General features: G+C 43.3%; 1 protein-coding gene and 1 long non-coding RNA gene across 12 annotated transcripts in view; one reads left to right on the forward strand and one right to left on the reverse strand.

Annotated features, from left to right (window-relative positions):
* The window catches only part of SOX6 (SRY-box transcription factor 6), a 403,867-nt gene that overhangs the window by 29,300 nt on the left and 347,127 nt on the right, over positions 1-27,440 (forward strand). For 6 of the 11 annotated variants that reach the window (XM_064425383.1, XM_064425386.1, XM_064425381.1 and 3 more), the window contains one exon: positions 1,465-1,644. The exons of 2 other annotated variants lie outside the window; for them this stretch is intronic. The gene's annotated coding sequence lies outside the window, so the exon portion shown is untranslated. Of the gene's footprint in view, positions 1-468; positions 973-1,464; positions 1,645-5,769; positions 6,129-16,796; positions 16,949-27,440 lie in introns of those variants that run through there. 3 more of the 11 variants (XM_064425390.1, XM_064425391.1, XM_064425392.1) reach the window with 3 other exon arrangements.
* Positions 1,644-6,519, reverse strand: LOC135303494 (uncharacterized). The gene is made up of 3 exons (XR_010364970.1): positions 6,164-6,519; positions 5,394-5,818; positions 1,644-2,830 (listed from the first exon to the last, which is right to left on the reverse strand). It is a non-coding gene; the product is annotated as an uncharacterized LOC135303494 (long non-coding RNA).

Below are 27,440 nucleotides of genomic sequence, written 5' to 3' on the forward strand. Positions count from 1 at the left end.
GTCTTTCCCCGGCCGCTGAGAGCGGGCGGGCGGCAGCAGCATGCGCTGTCCCGGAGCGCCGCGGGCTGCCCGGGCAGAGCCCCGGCGGCCCCGTCCGCCCTGCGCGGGGTCCCCGCGGCCGCGGCGCGCTCGGCCGCCCCGGGAGCGCGGCGGGCGCTCGGTGCGGGGCCCGCGGCCGCCTCACGGTGGCGCGGTAAGCACATGGACAGGCCCGGGCGGCCGGGAGCGCGCTCCGCTCTGCCTTGCCCGGAATAACAGTCCCGGTGAGGTCTCGGATAAATCAAACCGCTGCTACAGCGGCGCAGGGACGGGAGGTGCGCGATGCTCCGCGCCGGCGGAAGGTGTTTCAGCCTCCCCGGTCGGTGCGGAGCCCGGCGGCATCGGAGCGAGGGTCTGCGGCATCTCAAGAGCGCGCTCTCACCTGGGGTTAGTTTCCCCCTCCCCCTCTCCGTCTCACTCCTCCCCCAGCCCCTCAGGAGAAGTTTGCAAAGAACGTGATGGAGAGTGTAAAGCGGCAGATGCCGACGTTAAGCCCCGGCTCGGTTCGGGCACCAGGAGCTGAGCCACAGCCCCGAGCCGCCGCCCTGGTTAGCGCAGCAACGCGCCCCTGGCACCCGGGGTACCCGTGGGGGGGACAAACACAATGTAGAGATCTTACCTCCGAGCCGAGGGAGCAGCCTGCGAGGCAGCAGCGGGAGCAGCGCGGCTCCTGCCTCCCGCCCCGGCCGGTCCGTCCCCGCGCTCCGGCAGCGCCGCCGCGCCCGCCCCGCCGGGCTCCGCTCCCGCCGGGCTCCCCCCGCCCCCGGCGGGCAGTCCCCCGCCTCGGCCCCGCACACATCCGCGAGTCAGGGACACCGTTCCGAGGCAATCCTTGCCGGTGCAAATCCCCCGAGGCTTCTCTCCGCCAGAGCGTGGAACAAAATTGCCGGTTCCCCTGAGTTTTTGTCAGGCTGTGCTGGCGCTCGGGAGCAGGTAAGGCGGCTGCTGGCTGCCAGCGATCCCCGCTGCACTTGCAGCGAGCAGCAGGAGCCGGTGGAAGTGGGAGTGTGGTCTGCTCTTCATTAGGGAGGGGGGAACGGACCCTGGAGGTGATGCAGTGAAACACTTCTACTCCCTTGCATTGTGTTTGTCACAGACCACGGGCGCTCTCCTTTTATAACATTCACTTCAAGCATTCTCAAACCCAACCGGAATAAGTTCTGATCCTCCCCTTTAGTTTACATTGGGGTTGTCAAAGGATTAAATAAATGAAACTTTATTTGACCGTGGAGTTTACAGACCCTGGGATCCCTGCGCGCTCTGGCCTTATTCTAATTCTATAGCGGTAATTACCCTTCGTTTCTTTAAGTGCAATAGATTTATTGCCTTAGAGACTATGCACAGTTTGATTGAATTATTCATTTTTTTTTTCTTTGGTGTAGACTGCATCTGGGGACTGATGTGACGTGTAGATTTTTTTTTCAGGAACAAAGGGAATGTGGAAATGAAAGAGAGAGGGAGAGAGAGGCTGGCAGATGTGATGAGATGCGGTGAAGGTGTATCCAGCTTGGCACTCCCACTCCTCTCTTCTCCTCTCATTGCAGCCCTGGGTGACTCTCAGGCTAACACAAACAGCTTTTCTTCCGCAGCCTGCCCTCTGTCACTGTAAGTACAACAGCCTTCTCTTATCAGCATGCAAATTCCAGCCACTCACTACCTTAGCCTGGTGTTTGCACTTTAGATTTACAGAAGGGACCTTTAAAATGAACTTTCCGAGACAGGAAGGGGTTTTCATGTCGAACTTGCTTTTATTTTCTTTGTAAAAGTTTATGTGGTTTTTCCAGTTCTCTCTTCCCCCCCCTTTTTTTTTTTTTTTTTTTTAACGGCGGGGGCGTGGAGCGGGGAGATTGTTGCTGCGGCTTTTTCCTTTGCTATCAAGATGATGCACAGTTTAAAATGAAATTAAAATCTCCTTGATCCTTTCTCTGCCAAGACAATACATTTTGTTGGCAGATGACGCTGTAAGGAATTCAGAGTTTTTGTTTTCAGGCAGATCTTTAGCTTTAAGTGTTACAAAATGCAAACGTCCCCTAAATTTGGAGGAGCTCGCCAGAGGTTCTTGTTCTAGGGGAACTCGTATCAGCTGATGGGTTTGCTTTTGAAGAAACGTGCAGTAATTTACTTCTATCTAGTCTAACAAAACTTTTTCCCAATCGGATTATCAGGCTTTAACTTCTTTTCCTTTAGCTTTCTCTCAGATGCTGTTGATTATTTCGCAAAAGTTTCTCTGAACATCTTTAGCAAGCCTGTAACAAGCCTTCATTGTCGGACAGTGTCCGCAGAGGGAATTTAGAAACATGCCTCTTAATTGTCCGGCATTAACTGGGGTGAGAGGGCAGTTCAGAAGTGGGTGAATGACTTTTAAAGTGAAATTTCTCGCCCTTTGAGTCCAAAACTTCTGAGGCTGTTCCGCCAACTCTCCAGGAGTTGCAGGTTTGCTGCTCAGGTTAAAGATGCGGTACGTACAACTTAGCACACAGACAGGTTGCCTCGCTTGTTGAACATTGCTTTACTTTAAGGCATTTGGTGAGACACACGGCGCAAAATGCCATGACAGCTGTGCACAGGTAAGTGCCCCGACCTGATGTGAGCGCCTGCAGTCCCTTCCCTGTGCAGGCACCCCCAGCAGGTCAGCATCCCTCCTCAGCATCTGCCTGCCTTGAGCCTTCATGAAGCCAAAGCCAGGGCAGCAGTCATTCCAAAGGCGTTTCTGAACGTGGGGTAACGCTCCAAGTGAAAGCGTTTTCTTGTTTCCCGGCACGTGTGTACGGATCCGCACGGCGGGTGTTCCCTTACGCAAACAAAGAGGGAATCACAATTATCCCCGTGCAGCGCGCACACACACACGCTCACATTTGCATACAATGCCCAAGGAATCCTCTTTTCCTGGCACCGAGAAGTTGCCGCTCTCCGGCGCTGTGAGTTACATCTGTAACTTAATTGATCACACGGGGAAGCAACAAGCTGGAGAGCGTTCCTTGCGCTCCGCAGGGCAGCGTGGCCGCATCCCTGCCCCAGCCCAGTGCCATTCCCTGCGCTGCAATTTCGGGAGTGCAGCGGGATGCTCCCCCGATTTGGAGCTAGGTGGGCGGTTAGATTTATCTGATGCTTTAATTATCTCTTGTCCCATTCCCGCTTCGTATTTAGTAAGGCGCTACATTTGAGGAGGGCTTGGGTTGTTTTTTTTCCTTTCTGTTTCTTGGAAGAAAAAAACTTCCAGCAGTAAATTACTAGAGTTGCAGACTGAGGCAGACTATTCGTCCTTGTATTCTGATTTACATCTCTTTTCTTACATAGCTCATTTTAATTTTTTAAAAATCTTTTTGCGTGTCAAAGCTGCACTAGTTGTGCAAAAAGTCAAGGTATTTCCTTTACTTGCAGCAGGTTTAAATGTGTTACAAGGAAAGCGTGTAATGGCCAATCACGGGAATTCTTATAATTAAAGATTAAAAAGGACAGACTAATATCTCGACAGGCAGCTCTTTACTGCTCTTAATCCCATACGCCGGGTAACTGCAGCAAGGTGAATACTTTGAATTAGCCGAATGCAGGTGAATACAAACTCAGTATTTACAATCGTACAATTTCCCCTTATCCCTGAATTTCACTTTTTTAGTGTCTTTTACTAGAATTGAAAGAATGTTGGGAATTGCTACTGTGCTCTCATCAGCTAATTTGGTGATAAAGCTTTACTAGATAATTATAAAGTTCTATTTCAAGGTGCTTGCTACTTGCCGAATAGGACTTGGTTACTCCTTTTATTGTAATGGAATTGCCAAAAATATCGTGTAAAACAGGTCCGCTATTCCAGGAGGTTCTGACTTACAACTCCTTTTGCCTGAACTCGGCTCGAGAGGGGCGATAGCACCTCGGATAGCAGAGGATGCGACGTGCATGCCTCCAGCAGTGTGTCGAGTTTTACAGCTTGTTAACAAAATGAATCAGAGCCAGGTCATATCTGTCCTGTGCCATCGCGTTAATGTTCAATTTTCATCACGTCCTGCTGAAGCCAGGTTCATTCGCAGTGGGGCTGAGTGTGCTTCTGGGTCTAACCTAGTCTGCAAATTTTTACTTGAGAGAGAAGGAAAGTGAAATCAGGCTCTCTCTTCGTCTTTTTGGCCTCTATAAGTTATGAAGCTATTTTAAAATTAAAAAGTTTGTCTGTTACTAACTGTTCCAGGCGCCTTCTGGAAAATGGGGAGAAAGTGCCAAAAATACAGAGATGAATCAACAACTTCTCTCTCTCATTTTGTGGGCTTGAGGTTGCTTTCCGCACTCCCATCTTAACAACAGTTTAGCCTAGGTGTGAATAATATCAAAAGAGGGAGACGTTCGCTCTGCAGCGCTGTTTGCCCACCTGATCTGCGGGCCCCTGACAGTTTGAAAGACTCTTTTATGTTTACCTTTGGAATGCAAAAAATACAGCAGGGAGACTTTCTTGGGTTTGCAGTACTCTGCCACTGGTTGATTTTTCTCCTCAGCTCCTTATAGTTTTTCCCTTCTTTCCTTCTTTCTCCCAGATCTCCCCCCCCCCCCCATCCCCAATTAGCACTTCCAAGAGAGCGTGAGTTCCTAAATTGGTATTCAAGCTGATATTCCAGTCCTTATCTGTTGCCTTTTGGTAGGCAGAGAGAGGGATATTTATATATTGCCGCTGCTAAAATTTCTCGTCGTCGCCACGAGAATCCCAACTTCAGCTCGAGTCCGTCCTAAATCAGTTTTTCCTCTCTGGCCATACCTGTCTTTCCCTTTTCACTGCACTCACTTTTCACCTTTCTGCTGAATCCATCACTAAATAGTTTGTGGACTCTGAGTGCCTTCTCTCCACTTCCTTTCCCCCGGGTCCCTGTAGCTGGACTCCCATCTCTGGTGTAATTTATACTTTCTATTTAATCTCTCCCCCTGCCCCTCCTTTTTAATTTTTTAAAATTTAAAAAATTTTTTTTTTTTCTGCTCCCGGCCGTGCTGTGGGATCGGGCTCTTCAGAGAGCCATTTATCAGCTGTCACTAAGCGCTTGCTGAGTGCTTCCCTCTCGTCGTCCCCGCTCCCTCCCCACGCCGCCAGCCCTTCCCTCCTCCTGCACATCGTCTTTTTTTTTTTTTTTTTTTTTTTTTCCCCCCTTGTAATTTTATTTTCCTGGTGTATCCCGCGAGCCGGCGGGACTCTCCCGGCGTGTGTGTCCCCACGCAGCGCGGAGGGAGGGCGGAGGGCGGGCCGGCCCCGTGTGACACGGCTCCCCCCCCGCGCCGCCCCGGCCCCGCGAACCGGCTCCCCCGGGACCCCCCCGCTCCCCCTCCTCCTTTTCCGGCCCCCGCCCCGCCCTCGCACCCCCTCCCCGGTAACTTTCTAGTACCTTTCCTCACCACTCCGGGCAATCAGTGGTCATTAGCGGGAGCGGAGCGGTGTAGGGTTTCATGTGTCTAATGGCCCTGTGAGTGGTGATAGCTGCGCGGGGATGCGGCTGGCAGCCCGCGCCGATTTCACTTTCTGTTTTGTGCTCACTTTCTCCGCAGTTGTTGCTCTCCCCGCTCGCTCCCAGCCTCTCTCTCTCTCTCTCTCTGTCTCTCCCTCCCTTCCCCTCTCCCTCCTCTCTCTCCCTGTGTTGTCTCATCTTGCCTGTGCTGTCTGGGCGGGGGAGCCCTGCCTCCTTTTGCCTTCCTCAGATCAATGCCCTGGCCACTCACTTTCTGATGTTGCACGACGGGAAATGCTTTGAATACTTACGACATGGCCGCTCACATTGATTGCCAAGATTGACAGCAGTAACCATCGCCTTCACTTGTTTCAGGAGGAAAAAAAAAAATGAACCTGATTGTAACCAAATCTCCAGGCAACCCATCCGCAAACTTCTAACGATCGGGATCCTGCACATCCATGGCCCGGAGAAACACCAGCAGACTCTAGTTCATTTATTTTATTTTATTTTACCGAATTACTACCCATTTATTCCTCTCCCCTCCCTCCCCCCCCTTCACCTCCTTCCCTCTTTTTTATTTTTATTTTTTTAATGAAAATTACCGAAGCGCGTTGCAAAAAAAAAAAAAAGGAGGCTCTCCCAGTGCTTTGTGCCACACTGGATCCCGAGGAGGTAACCAGGAAAACCAGCCCTATTGTGTTGTATACCTGTTGTTTGCTGTGGTGTGTAGTGCTGCGTGGCTTGGTGGCGGTGGCGGTGGTTTAATGGGTTTTCTCTGGATTTATGTCGCTTTGCAGGAGAGAATTCAGTTCCCCCTGCGCTGTCTTTAATGGGTTATTAGTTGCAATTGAGTGAAGCAGCAGCGTCCGGAGATAGATCTGTTGTTTAGCTTTTAACATTGCTGAATTCACCCCTTCCCCCGCCTCCCCCTGCACGATTATTTACTTTGATATCACGAGGGTGTTGTGTTTCTTTTTTCTCCCCCTTTTTTTTTTTTTTCTTTTTTTTTTCCTTCCCTCCCTTCTCTTTAGGGAAAAGTAGTTATAGTCTCGTCCCCGTGCGAGTTTCCGGGGCTGTTTGAATCCCGAGGTTTCCGAGACGTTAAGGGACCCCAGTACCTTGAAATCACAACACTTTCTCATCCTTCCCGAGTAGAGTTTATTTTAAAATGTAGTGACAGATCAGCGTTGTATTTTAAGATCACCCACGGCAGGCGAACACATGGTGCGGGAAGATATTGTACGTAAGGAACTAACACGAGAGGGAGAAAGAGAGAAAGAGAGGAAAAATAAAATCCGAAATAAATCTTTGGGAGCGGAGCGCTGCTGTCATTGCTCCGAAGCGCTCGCGTGGGTTTCTCCTGGCGGATAACCCCGAGAGACGCGGGATGGAGAAAGGCGAGGGGAGTTTAGCGGTGCTTGTGGGTTCTGCGCGAAGTTTGAGGTGGGTGAGTGCTTTGAAGTTGGCCGGGGACGGCTGCGGGGAGCACACAAAGCTGCGGGAGCGGCGGCGGCCGTGCCGCGCTCGGCCACGGCGCGGCGCTGTCCCCGGAGCCGCCGCCGCCGCCTTATCTCTGCCGGCAGAGCCCTGGATAAAGTTATACCGAAAACTTTAAAATCGATATCGCGCCCTAATTCGTGATACACAAGGAGGGGGGAAGAAGGCAGTCCATCATCAGAGAGCTCTGTTTACACCCGGGGAAGGGGAGATGCGTGCCGCTTTGTGGCAACAGTCGACTTGGGATTTCTTGCTGCCTTAGCTCTTTGCCGGAGGTCATGCAAATCGACCTTAAAAGAATGCATAAGCCATAAATTAAAATAAACCCTTAGCCAGAGGCTGATCCATAAGTAGACAATACCTAACCTGGACAAAACGGCTTCCTTTGCGAGCTGAAAAAAAGAATAGTGCCTAAACTAAATGCAAAGTAAGTTTTCAGGAAGTATTTCACTTACTATTATTACTGTTATTCTTCTTTTAAAATAAAATAGTGGCAGTTGCAACAAGCTAGCGCAGCTGTTTGCAGGCGGTGCTGTAGGATACGAGTGAGGCAAGGTGTGTCTTGTGGAGAGCTTGTTCTTTTCCCGGGTTTCACTACCTTGGAAGCTGTTTATTTTTTTGGATTGGGGATAAGGAGCCTCTTTTACCGTACAAGCAATTTGATGTTTTATCTCGGATAACGCTGAAGAGTTTATGGCCAAATCTGGGTTGCCTGCAACTGTCACATGCGCGCACACAAGCTGCGTCTGTATATAATAGTCTCGGGGCTTGTTTTTTTTCCCGCAGTTTTTGACAATTGTTCCATTCATGATCCTGAAAGGAGTCATCAGTGGGAGCTAATGAGTGCGCCTCTGCGGCTTGCCCTGCTCCGGGGAGGAGCGGGCACCGGCGCTGCCCGCTCGTGTAATGCATGCACGCGTGTACCGGCGGCGGGGTCGCGGCTGGGTGTAGCCAGGGCAGAGGGCGAGCAGGCGGGCGGGATGCGAGCAGGTACCTCCAGCCGAACGTGGCCCCGGGCCGGCGGCCCCGGCGCGGCCCGAGCCGTGCGGCGGGGCCCGGGGTCACTCGCAGGCACCGCCGCTGTCCGGCCGGGCGCTGCCTCCGCTTCCTGCGGGCCGCCTCGCCGTGGGGTTTGCTGCGGTTTTGTTGTTTGTGAAAGGACGGGAAGGAGTGAAAGTGGCACCGTGAAAGGACAATTAGTGTTGCGTCTGAGTGGCCGCGGTGGGGGGAAGGGGGGGCCGCGGGGAAAGGCAGCCCGGTGGGAGCCTGGGGACGGCAGATTAGTGCTGTCCTAGGGGTGTTTCCCAAAAACAGAGAGGTGAAACTTTCTGTGATAAAGTAATATATCTTCGCCTGCTGTTCGTAGATAAGGTATATGTTTATTAAGCAAATTTAAATAGCCTTCGGCGCACGAGCGGCACTTTGTTCCTACTGCTTTCTTTTGCCCTCACTTTAACATTTTTTGCCGTTTCCGTCTTCAGTGCTGATCGTGAGGACAGGAGAACAGTTCTACCCAGTCCTCAAACAGAGTTTGAAGTCCAAAAATTAACGAATTTCCCCTTCTGTATTCGTGTAATGGAGCAATTTTGAAACCTGTTTTGAGACTTCGACTTGACTTGACTTGTTTTATTGACGTGCTTGTGCCCACTCATTTAATTAAGCCATTATAATACCATAAAGTAAATAATAAGAATGAATGTGAGATATGTGCATGTAGCCTGCCATTAAATCCAAACATTTCCCTGGAAAGGACCCTTTAAAAAACTTTTTTTCAGCACCCCATGATTCTTTGGCAAGATCTTATTGCAGGTTTTTGTTTTGAGCCAGGATATTTCGTGGGTTTTTGTGCTCATGACGTTACATGCACACTACGCTTGGAATATAAACAGCAAGCGTACCTAGCAGCTCATTCTAGTAAAACTAAGGAATAATTATTTATAGTGAGTACATTTAAAAGAAAATAATGAGGTCATTTGGAGTATGCTGCAGTTTGAAGTAGCTCGACACCTGGCAGAAACTACATACGCATTTTCTTCAGACTCTGCACTATCCATAACTTTTCCTTATAATACATTCTTGTGTTAAGTGAGAAAGGCTGTTTGTAAAACAATCCCCTGGCTGGTTCCAGTGTTGGGTGAAGCTGATCCTGTAATGGCATTTTGTTTTGAACAGTTGCTGTAGTTGAAGTTCCCTCATAAGGTAAGGTGGCACTGGGTCTGAAAGGAGGTCCAAATGCCACATTTATAATTAGACTGCCAATTCAGCACATTGTATCTATTGCTATACAGGGATATACTGCTGTGTCTGGTCTCTCAATAGACTGTATTCAGAATTAGCCAATTCAACTGCTTAAACTTTGGAGTCAAATTTAGAATAGGCAATGAGAGAAGGAAAGAAAGAAAACAATAATGCTTTCTTTTTTTCCCTCAGCTAGCTATTAAAAGCCAAAGAATATACGGAAACCAACCCAGGCACTGCTCTTGGAAGCCCTGCACCGAGCGCAGCCTGGCCAGCCTCGCCTGCAAAACCATTTTGAAGCGCGCTTCTCCGGGGGGAGGGGAAGGTGAGCCCTGGGCATCGCTCCCAGCGCCGCTCTCCATCCAGGCCGCTTCCCGGCCCGCGCCGCCCGCCCGCAGCCGGGGGAGGGGGCTCGGGGCCGGGCCCGGCGGGTCAGCCCAGCCCAGCTCGGCCCGGCCCAGCCCGGCCCTGGGCTGCAGGAGCCGGCCCCCGGAGCCCCCGGTCCCCGCTTGGGGCGGGAGCGGCCGCGCCGGGCACCCCGCGCCCCCTCCGGCGTGTGCCCGCCGTGTCCCCGGGGGGCTGGCGGCTCCCCTTGCCTCCTGTCACACTCCTCGTGTCGCTTCCCCCGGCCTCCTCGCCGGGAACTTTAATTCATTCAGCGACGAGCGCCCAAGAGGCCCTTCGGTCGGCAGTCTCGCATCTTCTGCTAAACGCATTATTTCCTCCCTCCTCCCCGCAGCGCAGTGCTCCGTCTCGGTTCTGCTGGGAGCCTGAACTGGGCTGCCTCGGCGCTCCCTCGGTTTCCTCCTCTGCTAGATGGCAGGGTGCAAGCCAGTGCCATGTGTATAACACAGCATAAAGGCAGCGAGACAGATGGCTGTCTCTCCCTGCACGTTCCCGACTCTCCGCTCAACTTATGTAACTGCTGCTTTTCTTCCTTTTTTTTTGCGTTTACACACCGGGGAAAGCGACAAGAGAAACAAAGTGGAGCCCTTCAGTTTCACTGGTAAGGCCACAAGAGCCTTAGCAGCAGAAAATACTTGTAGAAAATAATAGCTGATGTCCAAAGTTAGTCGCCTTCACTTGTCAGCTTGGTTTTGTTCACAAGTGGGAACTGCCAGTGCTTGTTCCCTCGCCAGTGGTTTTTAATATGTGGCCAACAACTGTTCGTGGTCATTTCCCGCCGAACTTCTTCTGCTCAACAGCAAAAAAAAAAATCTCTTTGGGCATGTTTTTTGCATCTTTGATTGTATTTTTAGTCCAAAGTATTCACATATCCCTGCAGTTCTTGGAGGCCTTAAAATAGCTTGTGGCAATAAAGGCCAGAGTTTTGCATGATGATAGCAATAACAAATACTTTTTTTTTTCTCAGTTGGCATTAGAAAGTTTCTTTAGTCCTCTTTTATCTGCTAAACACTGTGATCACCTTAGGAGATAACACTTCAGGAAGCATATCTATCAGTCTTTTACACTTGGGTAGATTTCCCCCTTGGAAGTGTATAGATCACACTCCAAAGGCTTCAGTCGATGCATTTATTTATTTATTTACTTCCCAGAACAAAAATTACTTTGGGATGAGAAGCCAGGATGCACTTGGCCTTCCACCCCATACAATGGGATGTTGTATATTTCCTTTTTTCCACAGTGTCACTTTAGCGGGCTCCTTTGGCAGACCTTGAGTGTCATGGCTGAAGTTTTCCAAAGTTATGTAAATAGGGGTGTTTGTGTATATGTGAGCTATGTCAACTGCACGGATACAGAGACGTATTTTTAAAACATTTCAGTTGGTTCAGTAAAACACAGAGGCAGAGCCTTGGGGCATTTGTGCATGGTGTCAGAAGCTGGGAGAGAAGTGCTGCTGTGTGAGGTGCTCCGTAGCTCACGCAGAGCTTACTCGTCAAGTAGCAGCAAAACACACAGAGGTGCATGTTTCTGGTTTGTACTGTAGCAAGCTGCTTTCTGTTCATCTCTTCTGGTGGCTTTTTGTGTAATTTTTATTTACACAACTTTCTATTTTTCCTCAGGTAGAACAGCAAGAATGGGAACTATTAGGGGACTTATTACCAAACCACAGAAACTGAATTTTCTTCTCTTTTGCATGAGCCATTTGGAGTTTTTTAGACATATGATTCTCCCACAGTATGTATCTGTACATGTGTCATTGCAGGCCTTTACATCCTATTATGAAAACAACAAAACACCATAAAATCCTATCACTAGTAAGGTTGTGTACTGGACTGGTGTGATGTCTGTCTGAAATACGTGCCTATTTATTTAGATGTAGTTCTGCACAGAAGAGAGAGATCTGATAGACGTATTTGCTGGAAAGCAGCCGATTTCTGCAGTGATAAAACCGGATAATTACATGTTCCCAAAGCCTTTTCAGCACAGAAGTAGGTGTTCTTTTAAAACACTATTCCGTGGCAACAACAAATATTTGTGACATCATTGTAAGAGATTTCCTGCCAATTTTTAGTTTACTGTCTTTCAGAAAGTCTAGAGTTCTTTGGAACTCATGAAACTGCTACAGATACCCATCGTATATTCAAGTATTCAGTGAAGTTTTAAATAATTCTCTTTCAATTAGTACAACAGGAGTCTGAAAAATGGATTTTCTCTTAAAGAAACAAGAATCAGTACACAGACATTTCTCTCCTCCTCTTGTATATTTTAAAATACTCATATCAGTTTTATGTTTACTGTTTTGTCTTCTTAAATTAAGAAGAAAAAAAACAGCATCCCAAGTCTGAAAATCATTGCTTGGAAATTAGTTCAATCAAATATTTCTTGAATCTTGTGAATTGGAAAGAGTAAGATAAAATTAGGTATATTGTTAAACTAGGTTAATCAGAGTAATTCCTTAGTGCAGAATGGATCAATGGATGTTTTTTTTGAAGTCAGGCAAAACATTCCATCAAGTTAATGTGTTTAAGGGTATCATATCAAGGACAGACAGGTACTAGCAGTGATAAAAAACAGATAACCTGCAACAAAATGATTTACAGATGGGCCATTATCATCTACAGAGAGCTTACACAGATCATATTCTTTAGAAAAAGAGAATGTAATTCTATAGAGCTAGGAGAATTACCTAAATAGGTCTGAATATTTAATGTTTTTTCTGAGTGACTACTAGAATTTGTCAAAGCAAAATTTTTTAGCCTTCTTATGGCCAGCATATTAATATAAGATACAGGAAAGTACTGGGTTTGTATTTCAAGTATTTTTATGTTTATTTTACCTGTTTGTTGAAGTAAAGCTTGGGAAATGTTTTGCCTCTTCTTGTGCAAACTTTGTAGTGCATAGTTTTAAAATATGTTCAAGACTGTAGCATCCGAATTTAGGAAAAAAAAAGGTGAAAAGTTTGATGTTAGTGATTTATTAGATTTCAGAACCTATTCCATACAGCAAGTGACTGAGCTGCATCTCTTCCATCAGTGGCAAGACAGGATGTCATTTAAATATTTTTTCTTTCTTCTTGAGCTATACAGAAAGGTGTAGTCAATTGTGTCTGCAGTCACTGGTAGACTGACATGAGGCAATAGGAAACTCTGAAACCTCAGAGGTGCAGTATTGATTTGATTCCGAACTGCAAATCCTTCATATCATTGCTCCAAATATCTAACTTTACACCAATATTACCCATTCTTTTTATAGTGACACCATGCTTAGTAAAAAACTTCTAAGCACTGAGGTCAGGTGTTGAGATTGGATTCTAGTTTATTTTTTATGAATCAGATAAAGATTTCTGTGCATGAGACCGTATGTGAAGATGAGAGAACAAGAACATTTCCATATCAAAGGCAATATATCTGAGGCTGCATAGTAATTAAAATGCAGTGGTTTGGACTCTGTGCACTAGCACTTACGCAGAGCGTTGTTGGGACCTTGTGCAGCATGCAGGCGGTTGTCTCTTGCATACTTCTAGAAATATACTTATAATTTTGTACAAACATTTATGCCAGTCCACACTTTTCTGTGGATAATTTGTATTTCATCCAAACCATTCAAAGTAGAAGTTATTTTTTGAGCAACCCCCTCATTATGGCTTTTGTGCATCAACTATTTTTATTCTGGTTGTTTGTATTTCCTCTTACCAGAATGATGGCTTGTTTATAGTCATATTTTTTGTGTATTTCGCTAAGACCCCTTCCATATACCACTGAAATTTTACGACTTGCATGAAATATCTTGTATTAGAAACAAAAATGCTAATATCTTTTCAGATTTATTGCAAATGGTGTGATTTCTTATATACCATACTTTATGGCAAATTAAATGCATGTGCTGGAACATAATATTTTTAATGAAACAATATGTGTTTACTAATTCCAACTAACTGTTACACAGCATAAGGAGAATTTATATATTACTCCAAGGACCTGCCATTGTGGGAAAATTGACATAAAATACTGCAGGGTGCTCCCTATCTGGAAACTCTTTTCTGGAATAAATGTGACTTTAATTCCTGAGTGCATCACCCTGAGCTGTTCCGGAAGGGCTGCTGTTGAATTGTTTACTTCACAAACCCTGTTGGTCAGTGTCCCAGTGCGGAGGAGGCAGAGAGTTCTGCAAGTTTCCTCATTACTCAGAGATGCTCGTTCTGCAGGGGCTCTGTTCATTAAATGCTCCAGAACTACTGGGGTGAAGCTTTTAGGAAGTCTTTGTGCTTAAACAGATGTTTGCACCCTGATTGTATCGCAGCAATCTTGCAGTCTTGCTTAGTTTTGACAAGTTTTAGGTGACGATTGATGGATGTGTCCATGGGTACTTTGAGCTGAAATCCCACCCTTTCAGAGGCTGTTCTGCTGCTTCTTACATCTGGGAGATTGCTGTGGATGGGCTCGTTCCACCAAGCTCCCAACCATTTGTGGTTAGTGAAAAGCCATGGTATTTTTGCCCTGGTGGGGGGGTTAACCTCAGTGTCATGGCCTAATTCCAGCTAAGACAGGATGGAGTTGCCCATCTACAATCTCACAGTTTTAACTGGCTCAGTGAAACCTCACTTCCTTTCCTCAGTGTAGTAGTTGTGCTAAGGACACTCACAGCATTTTGCCTCAGGAGGGCCAAATCCACCTGTTGAAGTAATAGGTGGAACTAGATGAGGACTCAGATTTTGGGAGCTTTCTGGAGAAAAGCAGTGTTCTATAAGCCAGTCTGACTGGCTTATTGTTATTCAGATGATCATTTTGAAGGATTTGATATATATGGAATTTGAATGTTGAGGTATTTCAGAGGAATATTTTTGACATAATTTGGTATTTGACAGATTCTCAGCTGGTATAAGGCAGTGTAACTGTTTACTTAAGCAGGAGGGTGCCTTTTTACTCTAGCCACAATCACATTCCTTAGGCCAGGATGCAGTTCCTTCTGGGTTCAATGGAAAGAACTTTTTGTGACTGTGTGGGGATGGGGCTCATGTGTCAAGGCCCTGTTTGCATTGGATTAACTGTAGAGGATAATTTAGTGTCAATCAGGGTGGAATCAGGTTTGCTTACATTATTTTTTAAATGGTTTTAGGATGATATTAACAGGAATTCACCTCATACAAACTACATCTTAGACAAACTGTCCCTCCATATCTATCTTCCAGCAGGTTTTCTGGTGCAGTATATTATGCAGCATGTGGGGATTCTGACTGCTGGCTTGCTGGCTTCCTGTAATTGTGGGGACTGTGGCTGTGTGTTTTTCTTTTTCTTTTTGTTTTTCTTTCATTCATACCTGATCTGCTCAGGGCAGATTATCTTCTTGCAGGTCCTTTCATATTTTTCTTCTGCTAAGGGATTCATGTAGATCATTGCAGTGGGAATGTACTTTATCCAATCTTTAGTGCAAATATATGTAGATATGCACATGGCATTTTTCTAATGTCCCTAAGTAGCTGTGTTTCAACATATATTTAGTAGTGATTTTGTTATGGTAGTCTGAGTGAAATGGAGTATCACCTCTGGTTTACATGCATACATTCTTACATTCTGCTGTCTGTATCTATTCTCATTGCTTAACCAAAAGGTCTAAGATGAATTCCAGGAAAATCCTTTAATGCTTTCTGGTTGCCTTTTATAGGCCCTAGTTCCCTTTATGCTACCTGTTCTTTGGACATGGAAATTATGGTGCCCATAGTGTTTTCTCTTTGGAAGTAGCAATGGAATCTTCATTTATTTTGAAGCAAGTTAGATATGATTCTTTTCACTTTGATTTCATGAGCTAGAAGGTAGTAGATAGGTGTTTGGATGGCTGCACAGTCCATGAGGAGTCAGTTTAGAGAAGAGTAGTGAGATGGAAAAATATGAAACAGAAGAGACCAAGAAAGAAAGGTACTGCCACAAAATGCTCTAGAAAAATAACTAAGACAAAGCATAATCTCATGAGTGTCTGTGCTTACCCTCAACACTCAACCTGGGCTTTAAGGAGTCTGCTGCATTTTCAAGCAGATCAGTGTGCCCTTTTTCCCTGTGTCAAAGATCTTCCCTCAACCATTGGTGAAAGCCAAAAGGCTTTACTTTCCTTGCTGGTCACAAAATCTTTCCTCCTGGTTTGTGTTTTTCTGTAGTAATGGAAAATTCTCATTATTTTGAACTTCGCTACCCCTTCTAGACAAGAAAGGTTCAATCTGTGATGTTTAAGAATGTAACAAAAGCTCTGATTAGCAGGGGCAGTACAGCTACACAGGTGTGTATTTTACTGCAGCCACGCTGCCATGTGTTTTATGGGCTGCATGGGTGTGCCCACTAAAGGTTGATCTGAAAACACCATTGCAAAACACTCTGTGATGGAATGGGATCAAATTACAAACAAAAACTTATCACAATGGTGTGAAAGTGAAAGACTTTGAATGCTTTGAGTATTGTATAGTCTTTTCAGGGAAAGAGAAAATGTCTATGGGAGAGTAAAATGTACCTAAAGAGTTCTTACTGAGAATTAGCTGGAGTTTCTAATTTGGACATATTGAATCAGTTTTTCACAATATGAGTGTAACATAACCAAACCCCAAAAGAACATGAGGAAACTGTTTTGGTGAATCATTTGTATGGGTGATTTCCATTAGAAGTGCAAACATCAAGGTTTTAGCTGTTGCTGTTTTTCTTCTGATGAATCCCCTCCTCCACCCCACTCAAAGTGGCACAGTAATGCCTAGGATAACCAATAAACCAGTAAAAGTCAAATCCATCCCCAAAGTGGTTTTGATTGCCCTGTTCCTGCTGTGGAGGACTTTTCTATTTCAGTAAATCGGCTTGGGATGATTAGACAGAGAAGGTGAAGGCTCGTTTCCCCTCACACTGGTGTAGCGTGGCTCCCACATGATACTTCCTGTCTTTCACATATTGTCCCTTTAGTATCAATAGCAACTGGATGCAAATCAGGGTGGCATCTGCTAGTTTGTTTTCAGCTGACCGGGCTAAACAGCACATACGGAATTTACCGCCAGGAGGCTGTGACCTCACCACAGACAAGTGACATTCCCACAAGTAGGTAATGAAGCACCCCTATTGAGTGCAGCTAAAGTCCAAATCCTCAGCACAGTTATTACATATTCAGTTTAAACAGCTCTCCCAAACTTTAAAGCTGTCCCTTGATTTTTTTTAAATCTGCTCACTGTTGTAGCTGGAACGGCAGCTGTCGCTGGTCTCTGCTGATGCCATACTGCGCTGAATTGGGCCTTCTTGAAAGTGTGTGGGAGAAAAGAAGGGATGAAAAAACAAAGGGAGAGGAAGAGGAGTGGAAAGGGCTATGAAAGGACAAAGATGCAGGGAAGAGTGAGTGAATGCTTATATAATTGAACTGAATAGCAACTGTAAGGCTTGTATTGCTGTTGAACATGCATAGAGATTTTCTGTAGTCATATAGTATTTGGATATAGCTTGATCTATGTAGACTTTTAAAACTTCCTTATATAGGTAGTGTAATGCTATCTTCTGAAGAAGAGAATATGCAGTTGTTGAAGAAGTCCCTTTAGTGCTTATGATATTCAAGATTGAACTCTGTATTCATTTTCCATTGCTCATCAAGTTAGTCACATCCAGTTCTTTGGGACACAAGTTATCTGTCCTTGCTGTCTGAGAAAATGCAGGTTTCTGGGAAAGGTTTGAGGGGATCAGTTTGGTCAAATCAGTATTTTTTAGAAGTGTACATAAATATTATTTATATGATCAATCTGTGAATGGTTAGCATGAATAGTAAACATTTTTGTTTTACTGATCATTCTGACAGCTGGTTGATAGCAAATATTTTTGAAAGGATTAGATAGATTCTAGACTATCAGTGTAAATTAGTAATCCCAATATACTTGCACACCAGTTTGTGGTCTGAGTGTTGGATGTGAAATGAGATTTTATTTTATGTCCTTTTGATCTTGCTAGTGATGAAGTTTTGAGACTAGCTAAAAGCAAAGCAGAAATTAAATAGGTACTTTAGAATCTGAAGCAGTTTCTGGGGATGGAAAGGGAAGGAGAATACTTGAATGAGAGGAAACAAAAAGAAGAAAGGGGATAGGATAAGAAGCAGACAGACAGGAAAAAAACCCTAGGATGTGTGGGGGCAAATCAGCATTAGTGGTTGCAGCCTTTCAAGGCATACCTAATTACTTTATTCTCCTTCTTCACTTAGCGTCTTCCAAGAACTTTCCAAGAACTGAGGATGAGATATCAAAATCAGCACTTTTGTCACTCACAATCAAATGGGATATTAATTGAGGTTAGAGGGGGAGTAATGATTGGAACAGCTGTTGATAACTGGGATGTAACAACCTCCAGAACTGTGAATATTGTGTAATGTAAAAGGAAAAGAGTTTTTTAATATTCTCAGCTTTCTGGAAAATAGAGCAGTTCTTGTACTTTCAGCAAGAAGTTTTTTTGGACTTCCTGTGGCAGACAGTTCTTTTAGAAGAGCTGGACCATGGCCTGCAGCCTTCCAGCTGTGTGTGGTAGGCTGGGCTGGGCCCATGTTTCAATAACTGAGATGCAGAGGTAACAAACAGGGAGCCACTCCAAAACCACAAGAAATGTGATGCTTTATCACAAAAGACATTGAACCACTGGAACTCCCAGAGAAGGATCCGTATATCCTCAATGTTACTTCTCAGAGTGCCCAGGGTTAGCAGGATCATTCATTACTGTGGCTTCAGAGGAATTCTTAAGCATGTGAAAAAATGCCACGGAGCATATTAATGCTTTTTCTTGGTGAATGCTGGGGACCAGCACATGGAACCCCACAGCAATGTTCCATCTAGTTAAAGCTGCTAGATCGTGACAGCCGACTGTTTGATTATTTTAGGATCACTCTATGACTGGTTATGCATGTTCACTATTTCATTTCTGTGCCACAGTGTAATACAGTTGTCCAAATGAGGCACAGCAGCCACTGCACAAAATAGCCATCCACAATTTGTTTCAAATGTTGTTTCTGACATAAAGGTGCATGTGGTTCATTCTATTCCCTCTGAGTTACTCTGTGCGAGTACTCACTTGATTAATGTGTCAGGATCTTACAAAGCTTTTTTAAAGTTCAGATTCTAATAAAATGACTTTACTTGTGTTTAAAAATATTTCATTTCAGAGCAGTTTTTTTTTTCTTTTGCAATGAATAGGGCGCTGAAATTTAAAAAAAAAAGGCAGAACATTAAACAAACAACCCCTTTTGCATGCAGATAAAAGGCTGTTTAATATTAGCCATGATTTGTTTGATGTGCAAAATTAATTTATTTGCATTTTGCTCTTCTGGTATTTTGCTTGTCCAAAAGCAGACTCAGTGTCACACTTGGGCCTCCCTCTCCTCGTGGTGAATTCCAGAGTTGCGGTGAAGGCAATTGCTGGGTAAAGAGACTCTCATTTGCCAGAAGCCATTGACAGCCACAGGCTGCCTGCTGTCTGGTGTTGCAGACATAATGACTACGATCAAAAGTGTGAAGAGCAGTTTGCCTCTTCTCACCATTTTTGTATTAAAATAAATAGCAATGATGAATTAGAGAGCTGGCATTTATTCCCAGAATTGATTATTACAACTGAAGTAGGCAGAACATGTGTTTTCTCAGACAGAGGAGTTGATGGGTTTTGGTTCTTTGTCTAGACCAAGGGGAGAGTATGTATGTATGTATTTATTTATTTATTTTGGGGTGTCAAAATCTGAACTTGCAAATTCTGTGTGATTCACATCTTTAGAATGAAATTCAGAGTTATTAACTAAGACAGGTAGAAATCTCATATGCTTGAGCTCTTCCAGGTCCAGCTCCTAACACTCAAAGGTTCAAGTCCTCGAAGATACCAAGTGCTCTGGTCCTAGTTCAAAAAACTATCCAAGCACATGGTAAGCTTTAAAGCCCAGGAATAATCTCAGTGGGAATGAGACTATGTATGTGCTTAAAATTCAGCATGTAGTTAAGTACTTCATTGGATTGGGGCCAATGTGCTTAGCACTTTGGAGGGCCGAATCCTTATTCACTAGTGGTGGTTTATATATTTTTTTGGCTTATGAGTTTCCTCACTGACCTGCTCCTTTGTTTAATGGTCAGCCCACTACATGGTCAGGATTAAAAACTTCTGGGGCTTGTTTTGTCTAGAAGCCTATGGATAATCTCCAGAGGGAATGGCTCATTTTACATAATTACTGATGCTAAATAAATATGTTCTTTATAATCAACTTATGTTTAATGTGAAATTGCTAAGATTTTTGATCAGGAGACCAACATTTGACCCAGATTTTATTTCTTTTTTTGAACCGTGTTTTTCTGCAGAAATTAATAATGCTTGTCTACTCTTAGCATATACAGTTCTGAAAATAAATTGTATTTGTTTATATTAACTTTTCTGTTTCCAAGGTCTCTCTGCTTCCAACCACCATTTTTTAAACTTGTTCCAAATGAGCATTCTTCAGACAATTATTAGTAGTGAGCTTTATCTGAGCTGAGATCTCTAGGTAGTACTGTCAGATATTTGGTCTTGACTCAAAATATCTTGGCCATGTAAGGTAATGGTTCTAATTGTTTTCCTCCTCCTCCTCTCACCTGTTCTGTTAAGAAGCATAATCTTGGCCCTACCTCAGTAGTGGTACAGAAGCCAGAAAATATTTTTCTGTAATTGTATGGTTGCTATTGCTATTATATATGAATTTTAAAAAAATATTTGTCCATTATTCCCCAAATTCCTGACCAAGCATCACAAAGGCTTAATTGAACAAACTGAATTAAAAAAAGAAAAAGAAAAAAGGCAGCTGGGGGAAAATCCTAGATGTCTCCAGCAGAGGTAATGGATGCCATTTCTCCTCAGCAGGACAAACCTTGATCTTTTCAAATCTCTGAGGGAAAAGACTTCCATTGTCTCTGTAAGAGTTTTTGCTTGCTCCCACCAGGATGGAATAGGGGTACAGTTAAGTGCTAGCTTAAATCTTGATTTTAAAGACTGTTTGTCTTTCCTTTTATGCTCTGTCTTTAAAATAGCTGAGGAAAAGTATTTATATAGCCTAGATTAGAGTGTAGACAGGCATGTTGTTGCACGTCTAGCTGGAGGGACAGAAGAAATCATACGTTTGGCTCCTCTTTCCTGCCTCTCAGCTGAGGTGCAGTAAATGGCTGTGGGATCGCCGCAAACGCCATGGATGGCACAGTGCGGCCAAGGAGCTGCTGAAACCACAGCTCTGCCCATGCTGAGTGCAGGGACAGCCAGCCCTGGCAGGGACAGCAGTTCTGCTTCCACTCCTGGGAGGGGAACAGCACACACCTCTGATGCAGCCCGGGGAGCAGTGGGCGAGGGAGGAGAACTTGGCGTTATCGATTGTTTTGATGCCGCCGCAGACCGTGATTACTGGCGTGTTACTTTACTCACAGAGCCCTTCTCTCCTCTTGTGCAATCTGCTGCCACTACAAGGTACAAAGAATGTCTCCAGCTCAGTGTCTGCGCCGTGGTTAGTGTGTTTAGTGTGCTCTGGGAGCAAATGCTAAGAGCTCCAAATGTATGAGCGGATAAATTTAATGCTGCTGTATGGACATGTGCTCTGAATCCACCAGAAGAATGTAATTTCTTATTCAGTGTCAGTAAGGTCCTACCTGCTTAAACCACTGTAATATTTTTTTTTCCAACTACCAGAGATTCATTGAAGGAGGAGGACGCAGCATAGATACTTTTGAAAACATTTATCACCTTATAACATTTAAAATCAGATAGCCCAAGAATGCTTTTAAGAAATTTAAATGGTAAAAGTGTTCCTAGTTCTATGAGTAGTGCCAAATGTGCCAAAAATTGTGCCACTGACATTTTTATCTCAATCTGAGTTCAATTTTCTGTTAGTGATGACTATGTAAAAATTTTTTTACTATTATTCTAGAGGTTTATTCAGCTTGACAGTTGTAGGATTAAGCCTTACAAACAAAAGGATAATATATCCTATGTTTACAAGTTAGCCAGAGGCCAGGTTTTATAAACTTTAAAAATACAGCTATCGCTAGTTTATAAAATAGACTAGTCAGCTTTCCAAGAGAGAAAATAAATCCAGCAATGGAACTGATTTCCATGGCAGCCTGGTACTCTCGTATGTAGTAATACATTTTGACCTAAAGCAATGTTACACGTGAATCTTAAAAATGTTTTGAAAGAGGTAAAAATATGGAGCACAAAGGAGACACATATGGGACTTGATTCTGTGAGTATCTCATCCTCCCTCTGGGACCCTTTAATTCCCTGGAAAGGGGCACTGAGCAAGAGATATTCAGTGCCATTCACAACAGGGGACATTCAAGATTTTGGAATCTGATCTTTCTAGTGCTTTCTGACAATGGGTGCAATGGTTTTCATTAGTCAAAAATCTGATAATAAGTTCATAGGTGGACCTGTAAGCACCTGTGTTAGCAACAGAGGAAAGTATCTTATGTTTTCTGCTGAAGGCTAACTAGCAATACTTTTAGTCTTAAAATTTCATATCAAAACCTAAAGAGATCTAATGATCCTAGCGAGAAAACAATAAATTCTGGAAAAGAATTTAAGATGTGTAGGGCAGTGCAAGGATCTTTATTTACAAGCATGAAATGTAAAGAAATTCCACATAAAACTAGTTTCCTGTTTTATCATTTGCAGCATGGAAATAATTAATTTTCACATCAACAGTATTTGCAAGAGGTGAAGAGAACATCTATGGCTGCAGTGCACTTCATTTAGTGTGGTTTATTGTTTGTTTGTTATTTAGTAATGTTGTTCTGTGGGATTTGCCAGTGACTGTGGTGCACAGGTCTGCTGTAGCACCGAGGAGGTGCTGCCCTGTTAGTTCTCAATCTTGTCACTTCTGGGGAACAGCAGTGAAACTGTTTGTTCCTGACAGCAGACAGCCCCACTGCAGGGCCCTGGTTTCATGTTACATTAAGTATTAGCGCTGTTCTTTCAGGAGCTATTATGCTGTGACATCAAAGATTTTCTGACAGGGCAGTTGTAGGTTAGCACTGAAGTTGTCTACTGAAATTTTTAAGAATGGAATTAAATATATATGATCAGATTTAATATGAGAGATCGGAAACTGCATATAAAATGGAGTTAGTGGTTAAAGAAAGCTGCAAGAATAATTATTTGGTTTGGCCTATTTGTCCTTTCTTGTCCAAAGCAATTTTTATTGCCTTTAATTTCTACAGCAGTTCCAAAAATACTGCCATATGTTAACATTTTTGTGCAACTGCTTATTTTCTGAAAAATGTTGTGTGAAAAAGGAGGAAAAGGTCTTTTATAAAATAAGTGTTCAGTATAGCCCCTGCAGTGCTTATATAAATTAACCCTTGAACAATAATTGTAATAGCCCAAATTATTTTTTTTTACTGATTGCCTAATTACTTAAAAGGATTGAGATACACATTTTAAATGGTAAGAAAGCAATGTAAATGGTGAGCAAATGCTTAATAGTGATCACTTAGACTTCCATCTTTTTATAAGAGAGGAGCTGTAGCTGTGCATAGATTGCAATATCAACTGCTGCCCTTTGGAAATTGTGAATCCAGTTTCTGTGTGACTTGCTGGGAAGATGATAGGAATTTGAAACTTACTGCCTGTGTAGTTGTTCAGGACAAAAAAATAAAAAAAATCTTGAACATGCGCAACTTCAAATGTTCCTGTAGATTCTTATGTGGTGAAATCAGCGTTGCTACAACTATAAAATTACTATTATGCTCTGATGAGGCAAGTTCAGTGACAGGAAATATCAAAATTAATTTTGGAAACACATGCCTGCATATTTTTGATTACGTTACTAAGGCATTTCTTCCATTTAGTATCAAGCAAGTGAATCATCCATTAAAAATGAAAATGTGTACAATGGAGTAGTACTTTCCCAATGGGGGAAAAGAAAAAACAACCAAAAAATCGCCACAACTAAGAAGCAGAAAAATGATGTGTAGTCATAAGACAGAAGACACCAGTGTAATTTTTGCCATAAATGTAATACTTTCAGGCATAAGAAAAATTACATAAAGAATGTACCTCTTTCTTTGTAGTGGGGTCTTTCTCTTTTCTCTCATTTTTGTGTATGATTACAAAGTGTTTGCGGAGGTAATTTGATTATTTTGGGATTGTTCTGTTCACTGAAAACTTGCAGGGGAAATTCTGAAGTTCATCTTGCAGTAGAATATGCTTTTTGTGCTATGCTGATTGACCAAAACTGGCTGTATGGTAGCTTTGATCAGGCATAATGATTTTAGTTTATTTAGATAACATTGCATGACTTCTCCTTTGGTTTTACTGCATTGCAACACTCTTATCAGCAAATCAAAATCTTTATGGCTGAACATTCAGAACCAGATAGTTCAGAATGAAAACTCATGAAAACTCAGCCCTTTATATGGATGTGTGAAGCTCTGGGAATAGTGGCACTACCCTTAGGAAATACTCACTGACAGGTGGCAACAGTGGAATACAAAATTATTCTTTAGCTCTATAATCTCAAATCACAACATTTAAAGTGTATATATAGATATATTAAAAGAAAATGTGGATAGGAGAGCTGGGTCTTTCAGGGAATTTTTTAAGTGATTATGAAGGTACATGACAAAATCTGATTAGCTACTGTGGCTAAAGTATTTGTTGAGTAGTTCTAATGCCCTCAAGAGCATAAGATTGTAGGCAGATTTCTCTATGATGTAAAGCTGTGTTTTAAAACAGATTTTTAATGAACAGTGTGTGCTATCAGGAATCCATTTGACTTTTACGATTTTGGATAGAGTATCCTTTCACTTTGGCTGTAATTGCAGAGCCTAAGGACTGTTACCCTGGCAAGCATCATTATGTGAATGTGTCTGCACTGTGTCTGCCCTGACTACATTTTTCTTCTTCCAGCTTTGTTATGGTTTTTTTTTTCCTCTTGACTATTAGAGATGTTACTGTACTTCAGAATAGGAAACTGTTTAGGGAAGGCTTGTCAAAAATTCCCTCCATATAACAATGTCTAGAGTCCTCTCAATTTCCTGCCCAGAATGCCTGGAGTTTGTTGAACAGCTAATATTTCAATTTCTATTTAAATAAACAGCAGCAGAACTGACTTGATAAGTGTGCCACTAAATAGATCATGTTACCACTTAACTTAGAGCTAATGCTTAACAGTCTGTTTTGCTCCATTTTGGTGGCAATAGTCATGTAATTCCAGGCAGTTCTAGGAAAGAAACAAACAGTAGTATTATATTGTATTACAGCAGTGATTATATTTGGCTATCTGCAAGTGAAAAGTCTAAAAAATATCTAGTGTGTAAATGGACATTAAGCAATTTTTAAATTATCTAGAGGAAAGAAAGGCTAATTCTGTTCTAAATCTAAAAGATGTTTTAAAATCTGTGGTTGCACAGAACCCATATAACAAACCCTAGGAAATCTGACCTTCTGATAGGTCAGTCTAGCAGTAGCTTTTTTGTTATAGAATGAAACAGAATTGCCAAGTCATTAGAGGTATAGGATTTACACACACAGACAGTAAGACAGTATCCCTTGGCAGCTTCAGATTGATAGCTCTAGATTTCCCTGGCTTTTGTTAGGCTCCAGAGCACTTAAAACACTTCTGAGGAGTTGTCTTTGTCTCTCCTTGCATGTTTAAAATGTATAAATACAATCAGGGTAGTATCAGTAGAAGGTGATAAAGTTTCTTCTCTCAGCCATTCAGTTTTGCTTTGGTAAATAGATAATGAATCAGGATGTTAAACCTGTATTATATTTTCAGGGGTCGCTTGGGCTTTGAGTGTAAACAGAATCAAATTCCTTGAACCTGATTCTGTAGCTGCAAGGTGTTTGTCTGTTGTGCATGAGCTGGACTTGTGTGCTTGGAATGTTCATAAGGTGGCTTTTGGAAGACAAACAAACCTCATGAGTTACAATTAAAATACCAATGGGGAGGTATTTGTATCATTCAAATGAATTCCCCCCCCTTCCTCTTTTTTTTGTTTAGACAGTGGTTGTTTAGATGCAACAGAAATCTCAGATGTCTTAGCTTCTCATTATTTTGAGCATCTTACCTGTGTTCACCAAGTCAGGACTCACTTCCCTTCTCACAGCACTGTTTCAGAGCTGTTGGCCAGAAATAAAAAGTCAGTAGAGAATGGCCCATTTTTGGAGATGCCAGCAGTGCTGGAGATACCATAGGCAGATCCTAGAAGGAAGCTGTGAAAGCCTGTGTACACCATCCTTCATTACTGAGGCTGAACAGAACCTTTCTCTGTGCCATGGTATGGAAGAAACTGTGGGTGATTCAGGTCTTAGACTTTGAATGCCTGCTGAGTAAACCTGAATAGTTCAGCCCTGATGGAATCATGATAGGTCAAAAGCTGCTATCTGACAATATATTATTTTTATAACTGAACAGAACTTTGCCTCTTCCAGCTAATTTAAAAGTCCAAAGCACTGGGAAAACACTGCTTAGAATATGTGTTAGACAAGAAGGCACCACTACTACCTTTGGGCCAGCATGGCTTGCCATGCCATCTATAAGAACAAAATGCAGAGACAGTAAAAACCTGGCTTATGTCACTGTGTTGGGAGAGAAAAAGCCCTGTTTCACTCTCCCTTGGTATCCAGTTCCAGGTTACTTGTCATTTGCTGGCTTTGGTTAGAGAAACCTGAGGGTTTCTGATGACAGGCATTTTCCTCCAGGCTTAGAAGAAGGTTAATGATTTTATAAGAGTAAGACTCAAAGGAAAGTAAATATGGACCTTGGAGGAGCGTTACTTTTGATTCTGTATGCCTTTTCCATGCAGTTTTCTTTCAGTCTCTCTTTTTCTCTGAACAGCCCAAATAACCTATGTAACCATGATTAAGCTCTCTTGCATGTTAGAAAGTATGCAAGAGGGAAGATGAACAATTGCAATCTGTCTTTTACATTTGTTTAGAGGTGATAAGGGGCGTTGCAGCTTCCAAATAGACAAGATACTAGTACCCTGCGTTTAATTATTCCTCCACTCTTGAGAGAAAAATACCGTAGGCAAGTATGTTTATTCTCACTTTTCCAGTTGGGAAACTGAAGCAGGAAGGTTTCAAGATGGTTTGGGTCCTAGCCAGGATTCGAACTTGGAAGATATGGCTCATTTCCAGGCCTATGCTTAAATGGCAGACCATCTCTCCTTCTTATGCAATATTTTTTAATAAAGATAAGACTTTATGTACCCTTACATATGTGGTTAGAAATGGTTCTTTAATGTACTTGGAGATTCCTTTTCTCCATGGCTTTTGATGGACCACAAGTCTGCTTGATCCACGCTCTAGGGAGGATGCAGTGTTCATGACAAATCTGCCATTAATTCCTGTTTTCTTCCTGCTTGAAGAAGTCTGTTCCCTTATGCAGTGGACCATTCAATTTTGGGGCCTAAGTAGTTCTGTCACAGTGAATTCAAGATTGCAGCAGGCTCTGGCAGGCCGTGGAGCTCACTCATCTTGCTCTTAGCTAAGCAGCCATGAGCTCCCACCCTGTGTGTGACTGAACATCTGTATCTCTCTTGTTTGTGGCTGTGCAAGCAGGGCCTGAAATACAAACCCACTCCTTCAGAGCACGGTGGAGAATGAAGCTCAGCTAAATCTCCAGCAACTTTCTTTCAATTAATCCTGTCCTTGCATTCTTTTCCTGCGCGCGTTTCATCCAGTCTCTCTGTTTTACAACTCAGCAATATATTCTGTCTTGAAAACAGCATTAAGTGTAGTTACATGCACACACACTGAGAGGAGAATATCCCCCCACAGTGTTTACAGCAACACCTCTAGGTGACGGCAGGCAGTAAGCTTTCTTTTTATAGAGCTCCAGACTACAGATCATTAG

This window comes from Passer domesticus, chromosome 6 (assembly GCF_036417665.1).
Source record: "Passer domesticus isolate bPasDom1 chromosome 6, bPasDom1.hap1, whole genome shotgun sequence".
Classification (NCBI taxonomy): Eukaryota; Metazoa; Chordata; class Aves; order Passeriformes; family Passeridae; genus Passer; species Passer domesticus.